This window comes from Balaenoptera musculus, chromosome 4, assembly GCF_009873245.2.
Source record: "Balaenoptera musculus isolate JJ_BM4_2016_0621 chromosome 4, mBalMus1.pri.v3, whole genome shotgun sequence".
In the NCBI taxonomy this organism is placed as follows: Eukaryota; Metazoa; Chordata; class Mammalia; order Artiodactyla; family Balaenopteridae; genus Balaenoptera; species Balaenoptera musculus.
The window spans coordinates 30,776,344-30,788,947 of record NC_045788.1 but is presented as its reverse complement, the minus strand read 5'-3'; positions in this window follow the sequence as shown (position 1 = coordinate 30,788,947).

Sequence of the window (12,604 nt, the reverse complement as noted above, 5' to 3'; positions counted from 1 at the left end):
GAGAATCCTTTCCTGTCTAAACACAGTCCCACTCTAGCTGCTTGTACCACTTTATCTTCAAGTTAGAACAAAAATGTCCAAATCTGGAAAGAGTGCTAATGAGCAATAAAATGCTAGAAATCAAGCTGAAGGGAAAAATTCAACTGTCTGGACTTAAATAATTCAAAGTAAATTCGTATCAAAGAATCAAAGATAGAAATGACATAGAGGGCTTCCCTGGTGGCACAGTGGTTAAGAATACGCCTGCCAACGCAGGGGACACGGGTTCGAGCCCTGGCCGGGGAAGATCCCACATACCGCGGAGCAGCTAAGCCTGTGCGCCACAACTACTGAGCCTGTGAGCCACAACTACTGAGCCCACATGGCACAACTACTGAAACCCACGTGCCTAGAGCCCGTGCTCTGCAACAATAGAAGCCACTGCAATGAGAAGCCCGCGCACCGCACCAAAGAGTGGCCCCCACTCGCTGCAACTAGAGAAAGCCATGCACAGCAATGAAGAACCAAAAGCAGCCAAAAATAAATTTATTTTTTTAAAAAATGACGGGAAATTTAGTACAACTGCCTCCATTTACAGATAAGTAAAAACTTCATTTATTCAGTGAATATTGAGTAACATGTGCCAGATCTGGAGATAGATATGTGAATACAGAATCTCAGCACTCAGGTATCTTTCAGTCCAGTAGTGAGGAAAAAGACAATACAATGAAAACGACCATAATTGTGATAAGTCAAAGGAAAAGTAAAACCAGATAGATGGTGGATTTGCCCTCACAGAACTAGTTGAGGTAGAGTAGAAACTAGAGCTGAGATTTCCTGACTCACTCAACCATCTAGAAACCATAAGAGTGACTGCAAAATACCCACACAGGACACTTCTGTTTTCATGAGCTCTTTGCTTCTGCTTTTAGGAAGCTAAAATTTTTTTTCATGTTGCCAATTTAAAGAAGAAAGAAAAAAAGTTTGTCCTTTTATGGACGAAACTTTTTTTTGAAAATGAATGTGTGACAAATTTACTATTGGTGTTTCCTGTACAGCACAAAATTAACAGATCAAATCAGTAATGTTATTCACTTTCACATATTCAAGAGTACATTTTTAAAAGTAGTTTTGCTTAATTTCTTTATCTGTGATGTTGAAAAATAATTTTTGATAGCCCAGTAGTCAAAAAAATACAGATATGTGCTCTCCACAGATAAAAGTTTCAGTGAATAATGCATGTGTGACTTCTTTTCCACTGTACAAAATTAAAACCATGATTTCAATCATTAAATGGGTTAGTAACAGGTTTTTCTTCTTTTCTCACTGTTACGAGAAAGTCAAACAGGAGAATGAGAATAATTGAGTTTGGAGCTAAAAGGAACTTTTCAAATGATCTTGATTTACACTTGAGGAAATTACAGCCTAGAGAAGTTATCTTTCCCATCATCAATGAACCAGTAGCAGAGCAAGTATTAGAAAACCGGATTTGGGATGACCAAATTGGCTCTTTAGCATGTTGAGTGCCAAGGAATTATAATTCTTTAGGAATGTTTCCTTTTACCTTAGAAGATGGTATATTAATCTCATGAACTCCCCTGAGTGTTTGATATAGGTAAAATCTGAGGATTAACTAAACTTCAGTGGCTTCCTACTGCCATTGGGATGCATTAACTCTTTAGCTTTGATTTTTAGGACACTTCACAACATGGCCCAACCTAGCCTTGTCCCAACATCTTTCTGTCATAAACTCGCTCTAGCCCAAAGACTCTACTTTCATTTTTCAGATGCCTTGTGCCTTGTGCTTTTTTTTTTTTTTAATGCTTACTTCCTTTATTTGTATAATTCACAATAAGGTTCTTGTACCTCAGTTTTTTCAGATTCAGCATTCCAGACATGGTAACTAATTCTTTTCATTTATGTGGAAAAAGAACAAACACAGAATTGACCTTAAATAGAGATATAAAATGGCGATTTGCCTACACACTCTGACTTGAGGGAAGTTATAAAAGCGAAAACAACTAAAATGTATTCTTTAACTCTTGGTTTTTGGCTCAAGATTTACCATTTTGAGTACTGTCTTCTCCCTGGGGTTCTGTTAAGATCACAAGTACGTGAAAGGCTCATATTATCCAGGTTCAATGTACATGAGCTCTATTGCATTACTTTTATTTTGACTAGTGGAATTGGTTAGCATTAAAATCTTTTTTTTTTTCCTCTAGAAGGAAGAATGAACTTCAAGAGAAAACTGATCCCCATATACAAGCAAACCTCAGAGATAATGCGGGTTCAGTTCCAGACCACCACAATAAAGTGAATATCGCAATACAGCAAGTCACAGGAATTGTCCGATTTCCCAGTGCATATAAAAGTTATGTTTACACTACACTGTAGTCTATTAAGTGTGCAATAGCATTAGGTCTTTAAAAAATGAATATACCTTAATTAAAAAATACTTTATTGGGACTTCCCTGGTGGTCCAATGGCTAAGACTCTGAGCTCCCAATGCAGGTGGCCTGGGTTCAATCCCTGGTCAGGGAACTAGATCCCACATGCCTCAACTAAGAGTTCGCATGCCACAACTAAAGATCCCACGTGCCGCAACTAACACCCGGTGCAGCAAAATAAATAAGTAAATAAATAAATATTTTTTAAAAATGATAACAATCATCTAACAATGCAGGGTTGCCACAAAACTCAATCTGTCTTTAAAAAAAAAAAAAAAAAGCAGACTTCCCTAGTGGTGCAGTGGTTAAGAATCTGCCTGCCAATATGCAGGGGACACGAGTTTGAGCCCTGGTCTGGGAAGATTCCACGTGCCGTGGAGCAACTAAGCCTGTGCGCCACAACTACTGAGCCTGCGCTCTAGAGCCCACGAGCCACAACTACTGAGCCCGTGTGCCACTACTGAAGCCCACGCGTCTAGAGCCTGTGCTCCGCAACAAGAGAAGCCACCGCAATGAGAAGCCTGTGCACCACAACGAAGAGTAACCCCCATTCGCCTCGACTAGAGAAAGCCCATGCGCAGCAACGAAGACCCAACGCAGCCAAAAATAAATAAATAAATAAATTTATTTTTAAATAAAAGAAAACAATATCTGCTTAGGCATATCTTACTTTATTGTGCTTCACAGATACTGCATTTTTTACAAATTAAAGGTTGCAGCAACCCAGTATCAACTATAAGCACCATTTTTCCAACAGCATTTGTTCACTTTACTAAGTGTTTTTTTCTAGTTTCATTAAGATATAATTGACATATAGCACTGTGTAAGTTTAAGATGTAGAGCATAGTGATTTAACCTACATACATCATGAAATGATGACCACAGTAAGTTTAGTGATCATCCATCATCTCATACAGATACAAAATTAAAGAAATAGAAAAAAAAAATTGTCCTTGTGATGAGAACTCTTAGGATTTCCTCTCTTAACAACTTTCCTATATAACATACAGCAGTGTTCATTATATTTATCAGGTTGTACATGACATCTAATACTTATTTTTCTTATAACTGGAAGTTGTACCTTTTGATTGCCTTCATCCAATTCCCCCTCCCCCCAGCTCCACTACTGCCTCAAATCTGATCTCTTTTTCTCTGAGTTAGTTAGTTGATTTGTTTTTGAAGTACAGTTGACCTACAACACTATGTCAGTTCCTGGTACCCAACATAGTGATTCAATATTTCTATACACTTCAAAATGATCATCATGATAAGTCTAGTTATGATCTGTCACCATACAAAGACATTACATAACCATTGACTATTTTCCCCACATTTCACCTCTGTGACTCATTTATTTTGCAGCTGGAATTTTGTACCACCTCACCTCTCACCTACTTCTCTCCTCCTCCTAGTCCCTTTCCCTCTGGCAACCACCTATTTGTTCTCTAGATAACCTGCACTTTAAGTGTTTTTGCTCATTTTTCCTACGTTACAATACTACACAGCCTTCAAAGTCTAGCTTAAATTTTACCTCCTCTGTGAAGTTTTCCCTTGCTATGGGAGTCAGAAACACTCTCTTTGGAACTGATGACTCTGGACCAGTTAGTGTTTATTATGTTCCCATGATTCTTAGTTTTGTTTCTTAGTTTCTCAGCTAGTGTATGCAGTCCTTAAGAACAAATGCCGGGGGCTTCCCTGGTGGTGCAGTGGTTAAGAATCCACCTGCCAATGCAGGGGACACGGGTTCGAGCCCTGGCCTGGGAAGATCCCACATGCTGCAGAGCAACCAAGCCCGTGCACTACAACTACTGAGCCTGTGCTCTAGAGCCCGTGAGCCACAACTACTGAGCCCACGTGCCACAACTACTGAAGCCTGTGTGCCTAGAGCCCGTGCTCCGCAACAAGAGAAGCCATGACAATGAGAAGCCTGCACACCGCAACGAAGAGTAGCCCCCGCTCGCCACAACTAGAGAAAAGCCCGCGCACAGCAACAAAGACCTAACGCAGCCAAAAATAAATAAATAAATATATTTTAAAAAAAAAAGAACAAATGCCATATCTTTCTTTTTCATTCTTTTTCCTTTACTCTCACCACCACAAAGGCTAGTGTGAAACTTTACACACATAGGGGGAGCTCAACATTTTATTTATTTATTTATTTTAAAATATTTATTTATCTTGGGCTGCGTTCTTAGTTGCGGCCCGAGGGATTTTTGATGCGGCCCAGGAGCTTCTCTCTAGCTGTGGCGCATGGGCTTCAGAGCAGGCGGGCTCATTAGTTGTGTCACTCGGGCTTAGTTGCCTGGCAGCATGTGGGATCTTAGTTTCCAGACCAGGGATCGAACCCACTTCCCCTGCATTGGAAGGTGGATCCTTAAACACTGGACCACTGGGGAAGTCCTGAGCCCAACATTTTAGTTGAGTGATAAAGTGAAGGAGAGCAATGAGAACGCTATTATATCAGAATCATCTTTAAAGTAAGAACGTGTCTTGTAAGATCATCTAACCCCAGAATAACATGCATCCCAGATACTTCCAATCCTGGCAACCTCTGCCTAATGGCTGGGCTCAGCATTAGAATTCAGACTACCTTAGAAACAAACTCTCCCAAGAGAAGCTTGATATTTGGAAATATATCAATAGCCGTATTTGTCCTTTAGTCACATTTGAGAACCATTCATAATAATTGTAATTGAGAAAACCAAAAAATGCTTCACAAAGAAAGCTGATAACTTCACTATACCAGTCTGTCCAGTTATAAGGAAAGAGTCAAACCACCACACTTGCTGCTTAGGACAGGTGCCTATGGGCTGTCAGCTGCCCTCTGTCCCCAGCCCCATTCTAGGGCACAGGAAGGGCACAGGAAGGGGCAAGGATGCCACACTGGGACGCCCTTCTCCACACCAGACTGGGAACCCAGAATGGCTCTGTACCCCCCCAAACCAGACCCAGTCCCTGGGAGAATAGCTGCTTCTCTTCACAGAGGAATTCCCTACAGCAAGGCCGTACCACATTGTTAAGCATTTAGGGTGTGGTGTGGTTACCAAATCAGATCTCATACTTCGGGCAGAGGAGACTCACAGGGCCCCTCTGGGTAAATGCCAGCCGTGCTCCCACTCAGGGCTCCTGAAGAGCACTTAGTTCCTGTCACCCAGGAGTGCTGGGGAACAAGGGTGAAGCACGAAGGTGCTGCAAGTTTGTTTTTTGTTTGACACACTGGGCATCAGTTAATAAACAATTGTAGATTCTAAGGTGGAAAGGCATCCAGGACTGAGACAGACTATAATTTCTGACAAAGCCTGAATCATAAAGATAAATAAACACTGGAAGTACCCAAGCATATTTCTGCCTAGCTCCAGTCTTGGTTACCCATGCATGGCCCACCTATTAATTACAAATGGATTACACAAAGAAGGAAGGTGCCAGAGAGAATGAAAACATGAAATCTTAAAGTCATTTCTGCTTGCTTGAGAACAACATCAGGATTTTTTCAAGGTGAGATCCCTCTCTTTTGCTAAACATTACGTTTAAATCCATCTGCACTGCGAAGGACAGACAGGGAAAGTGGACCAGTGGAGTTTAATATCCAGCCTGTGTCAATGGTCTAATCTCCCACTACTCAAGAGTGTGGCCAGGGGACCCACAGTAACCTGGAAACCTGTTAGGAATGAAGAATCTCGGGCCTCATCCAAGGCCCACTGAAACATAATTTGCATTTTCACAGGACCACCAGCTGATTTGTATGCAAATTAAACTTTGAGAAGTTTTGAAGAGGGCTCTGAGTTCTCTCGATCTATGGCCTTAAATCCCCCTAAGTTTCTTGGCCTAAGGAAAACGAAACACTTACCCTCTTGTCACACGCAACTGTTATGAAACCTAATGATGGTAAAAGTACTTTGAAAAGTTAAAAATACTCTATGCAAATAACATTCCCCTACTTCGTGAACCGCAAAGCAAAGAGATCTCTGATAGGGTAAGGGGCCTGGCTCATCGAAAACAAAAAGAAGGCAGCCTCCATATTTAACGTGGCAGGAAGTCACCAGCTTTCTTTTTCTCAAAATGTGTAGGGCTGTAAAGAACGTGGATGTTTATACATTGTTTCCTTGTACAGATGTACATAGAATTTCTCTGGTCTAGAAGTGGAACTTCTGAGTATGAGGTATGTACACCTTCAAATGTATTAAGTATGGTGAAATCATTATCCAAAATAGGTTCTAAAAAATTAAATTTACACCAGCAATGTGTAAGAGTTCCTATATCCTCAAGTGCTCCCTAAAATGTCATTTTATCTGACATTAACTTTTGCGTTTCTAATAAGAAAATAGTCTCAGTGTTGTTGTAATATGCATTTCTCTGATTCCTAGCAAGGTTGAACAACTTTTCAAATGCTGGCTCTGAAGCCTGGGTTTGTATCTATTTTTTATCACTTTGTATCTGTGTGACCTTGGGCAATCTATTTAAAGTCTCAGTTTTGCAACTATAAAATGAAATTAAATGAGCTAATGCATGTTGCATGATCAGGCCACTCAAGATGGATATTCTCTTGCCCTCTGTACATCCCCTGCCCAACCAGTGCCTACTTCACCTCTGCCCTACCCATATGACTGACCTTCCTAGTACTCACCCCTGGCCCCAGATAGTGATAGCTTATCAGAGTCCTAACCACTGGACCTCCACGGAATTCCCAGTGATAGCTGATCAAGGTGTGATAAGGGCTTGCTCCTCTGCTTGTTTCCCTGGTAACTAATGAGGCTACCTGATGTCAATTCCCCTATAACTGGTAATTTTGCTGCCACCCCCAACCCAGCGAAGACTGCCACCATGTCCCACTCACTGTCTGCCACACATGGTGGGACGTCACTCCAGGACCTTGCTTCAGACGTGTAAGCTCCGCCTTATCCATTAAACCATTGATGTCTCTGTTGCTGACTGCAGGCTCTAGGCCTGAGGGGTACAGCCCAACACATGTAAAGCAAGTAGAAAAGAGACTGGCATAACAAGATGCCCAAGATTCACCTGAGATATTTCCTGCCCTAGATATGGAATTGGCCATTTTCTCAAAGAGTTCTCTGTACCAGGATACGGTATTTAGAGATCACAACCTAAAGTCTGTGGATGCTCCTTGCCCCTGTATTTTCATTGCTTCTAAGACTTTTAGTGAACAGAGATAGAAAATACGTACTTTAAGGAGAAAATACAACATGAATTTATATCGATAATTCCAACTCAAATTTAAGATTACAGGCTTTCACATATTTCTTAAATTTTATATTTGTATTCTTTTTTTCTTAAATTGAAAACCTTGGCTCCTGAGAACATTAATGTAATTATTTAGTTACTTTATCCTACTAAATCTACACTAGCTGCAAAATACAGTAAGAATTTTATTAACACTATGATTACTGAAAACAGTGTTTTAAAAAATTTCTTTGCAAAAAAAAATTTAAAAAAGAAAAAATTTAAAAAAGGAAAAACAAAACAAACAAACAAAAAAGAATAAAAAATTCCTTTGCAGTTCTTTTTGTCCTTGGGCAATATTTCATGAGGGAGATAGAGTCAATTGAGTTTTCAACAAGGACACCAAGGCAATTCAATAGGAAAACAATAGTCTTTTCAACAAATGGTGCTGGGACAACAATAGCCACAAACAAAGGGATAAAATTGGACCCTTGCCTTATATCATATATAAAAATAAACTCAAAATTGATAAAGACCTAAATGCAGGAGCCAAAACTATAAAACCCTTAGAAGAAAACATGGGCATAAATCTTCATGACCTTAGATTTGGCAATGAATTCTTAGATATGACACCAAAAGCACAAGCAACAAAAGAAGTAGATTAATTGGACTTCATCTAAATTTAAAACTTTTATGCTTCAAAAGGCACTATCAAGAAAGTTAAAAACACAATTCACAGACTGGGAGAAAATATTTGCAAATCATATATCTGATAAAGGACTTGTATCTAGAATTATATCAAGATCTCTTACAAATCAATAATAAGAAATAAATATTTTTTTAAATGGGCAAAAAGAGATCTCATATTAAATGTTCTTTGACTGATGGTTACCAGAGTCAGGGGGTGGTGGGTGGGGTGCGTGAAATGGGTGAACAGAGTCAAAAGGTACAGACTTCCAGTAATAAAATAAATTAGTCATGGGGATGTAATACAGAGCATGGCCACTATAATTAATAATACTGTATTACATATTTGAAAGTTGCTAGGAAAGTAAATCTTAAAAGTTCCCATCGCAAAGAAAAAAACATCTGTAACTATGTATGGGGATGGATGTTAACTAGAATTATTGTGGTGATCATTTTGCAGCATATATACAAATATTGAATCATTATGTTGCACACCTGAACTAATATAATGTATGTCAATTATACCTCAATTTTCAGAATGTTCTTACTAAAATAAAATAAAATAAAAATAAGCACAGGATCTGCATAGATATTTCACCAAAGTAGATACACACTCAGCCAATAAGCACATGAAAATCATTCGCCATCAGGGAAATTCAAATTTAAACCACAGTGAGATACCGCTTCACACCCACTAGGATGGCTGGAATCAAAAAGACAATAATAACAAATGTTGACAAGGATTTAGAGAAATTGGAACCCTCATACACTGGTGGGGATGTAAAGCCGCTTTGGAAAACAATCTGGCAGTCCTCAAAAAAGTTAAACAAAGACTTACAATTTGACCAAGCAATTCTACTCCTAGGTATATATCTAAGAGAAATGGAAACGTATGTCCACTCAAAAACTGGTACACAAATGTTTATAGCAGCATTACCCGCAATAGTCAAAGGTAGAAACAACCCAAATCTCCATCAGTTCATGAGTGGATTCACAAAGTATGGTATATCCATATAATGGAATATTGTTCAGCTGTAAGAAGGAATGAAGTGTTTATAAATGCCACAACATGGATGAAGCCAGTCACAAAATATCACATATCAAATGATTCCATTTATATGCAATGTCCACAATAGGCAAGTATATAGAAACAGAAAGTATATTAGTGATTGCTTTAGGTTATAAAGTGAGGGGGGATAATTGAGTGGTAATTGCCAAAGGGTACTAGATTTCTTTTTGAGGTGATAAAAATGTTGTGATTGTGGTGATGGTTGCACAGCTCTGAATATCCTAAAAACCACTTAATTTTTCACTTTAATAAAATGGGTGAATTGTATGATATGTGAATTATATCTCAATAAAGCTGTTAGGAAAAAAAAAAAAAGAAAGAAAGAAAAGCCTGAAAATCAAAATCAAATGGAACAAATGAACCTAACTGTGTAACAAATTAGTGGCATAATCACAGAGAGGAATTTCAGGTGATTGATTGATTGATTGATTACTTTTTTGGCCGCACCGTGGGCATGAGGGATCTTGGTCCCCAACCACGGATTGAACCCGTGTCCCCTGCATTGGGTTAGGGTTAGGGTTAACCATTGGACTGCCAGGGAAGTCCCTCAGGTGGTTTATATATATATGTTTATTTCTGAACTTTCAGTTCTATTCCATTGATCTATACGACTAGCTTTACACCAGTCCCAGAATGTCTTGATTACTCTTGTTATGTAGTAAGTTTTGAAATCAGGAGGTGTGAGCCATTTAACCTTGTTCTTTTTCAAGATCATTTTGGCTATTCCGTGTTCCTTGAGTTTTTATATGAATTTTAGAATCTGGTTGTTAATTTCTACAAAGAAGTCAGCTGGCATTCTAGTAGGGATAGCGTTGAATCTGTAGCTTGGGAAGCATTGCCATTTTAACAATATTAAGTCTTACAATCCATGAACATGAGATATCTTTTCATTTATTAGGTTTTCCTTCATTTCTTTCAACAATGTTTTGTAGTTTTCAACGTATATGTTTTGCACTTATGTTAAATTTATTCCTAAGCATTTTATTCTTTTTGATTCCATTATAAATGAAATTGTTTTCTTTTGTCTTTTTTTTTTTTTTTTTTGCCACACCCCAGGGCTTGCAGGATCTTAGTTCCCTGATGAGGGATTGAACCTGCACCCTTGGCAGTGAAAGTTCCGAGTCCTAACCACTAACCAGTCGTAACCAGGGAATTCCCAAAATTGTTTTCTTACTTTCGTTTTTTGTTTGCTCAGTGCTACTATATAGAAAAATGATTTGTTTCTGTATATTGCCCTGTGTCCTGCAAACTTACTAAGCTCATTTATTAGTTCTAACAGTTTTTTTTTTTTTTGGATTCCTTAGGATTTTCCACATACAATATTGTTTTCTGCAAATAAAAATAATCTTAGTTCTTTCCTTTCCAATCTGAATGTCTTTTCTTTTTCTTGTCTAATTACTCTGGTTACAACCTTCAGTACAGTATTGACTAGAAGTGGCAACAGTGGACATCATTGTCTTGTTCCTGATCTTAGGAGAAAGGCATTAGCCTTTTACAATTAAGTATGATGTTAGCTGTGGGTTTTTGCAATGCATTTGTTGAGGATTTCTGCATTTAAATTCATAAGAGATCTGGGTGGAGTTTTCATTTCTTGAGATGTATTTGTCTGGTTTTGGTATAACCAGGATAGGATAATACTAGCTTCATAGAATGAAATGGGAAGAGTTCCTTCCTCTTCTATTTCCTGGAAGAGTTTATGAAGAACTGGTATTAATTCTTTAAATGTTTGGTAGAATTCACCAGTGAATGGTAATCCTTTTGCAATTTATACATATATGAAATCATTACATTGTACACCTTAAACTTACACAATGTTATATGTCAATTACATCTCAATAAAGCTGCAGGGAAGGGACTTCCCTGGTGGTGCAGTGGTTAAGAATCCGCCTGCCAATGCAGGGGACATGGGTTCGAGCCCTGGTCTGGGAAGATCCCACATGCCATGGAGCAACTAAGCCCGTGTGCCACAACTACTGAGCCAGCATGCCACAACTACTGAAGCCCGAGTGCCTAGAGCCTGTGCTCCGCAACAAGAGAAGCCACCGCAATGAGAAGCCTGCACACCACAACAAAGAGTAGCCCCTGCTTGCCGCAATGAGAGAAAGCCCGCACACAAGGACCCAATGCAGCCAAAAATAAATAAATAAATAAATAAATTAATTAATTAATTAAAAAAAAAAGCTGCAGGGAAAAAAGAATTCACCAGTGAGGCCATCTGGGTCTGGATTTTTCTTTATTGATAGTTTTTTAAAATTACAAATTCTATCTATTTACTTGTTAGCTTTTCTATCTTCTTGACTCAGTTTATGTCTTTTAAGAAATTTGTCCATTTTTTCTAAGTTACCTAATTTATTGGCATACAATTGTTCATAATATTCTTTCACAATCCTTTTTATTTCTGTAAGATGAGTAGTAATGTCCCTCTTACATTTGAGCCTTCTCTCTTTTTCTTGATCAATCTAGCTAAAGGTTGGTCAACTTTATTGTTCTTTTCAAAGAAGCAACTTTAAAAAAAAAATAAATTTATTTATTTATTTATTTATTTATTTTTGGCTGTGTTGGGTCTTCATTGCTTCTCTTGCTGCGGAACATGGGCTCTAGTTGCGTGGGCTTCAGTAGCTGTGGCATGCAGCCTCAGTAGTTGTGGCTTGCAGCCTCTAGAGCGCAGGCTCAGTAGTTGTGGCGCATGGGCTTAGTTGCTCCGCAGCATGTGGGATCCTCCTGGACCAGGGATCAAACCCATGTCCCCTGTATTGGCAGGCAGATTCTTAACCACTTCACCACCAAGGAAGTCCCCAACTTTCAAGTTCATTTATTTTTGCTATTGTTTTTCTATTTTCTACTCCTTTAATTTCTGCTGTATAGCCACTGATATTCTTGGCTTGCTTGTCTGAGCATGGAAACTTTGCTTTATGAATGAGCTGGAGCGAAGGGAATCAGACCTTAATATTCTCAGTGTGCCAAACCCAAGGTAGAGCCTCTGTCCCATGAGTGGGGGGTGGGAGCCTTATGTCTTGGCAGCGTCCATCTGGAGTGAATGTTCCATCACCCTGAGTTGGGAGAAGGGAGGGAGTGGGTTCAGAGGCCACAGATTCTCATTGCTCTTACCAAATTTTAGTAAGTTTTCCTGAATAAATGTTTTTGCATTTGCTACATGGCCTAAAGACCATCTCTAGAGAATTGAATATTTTAAAGTGATTTTCACCAGTTTTACTGTGGAGTGGACCATGAAGATCCTCACATT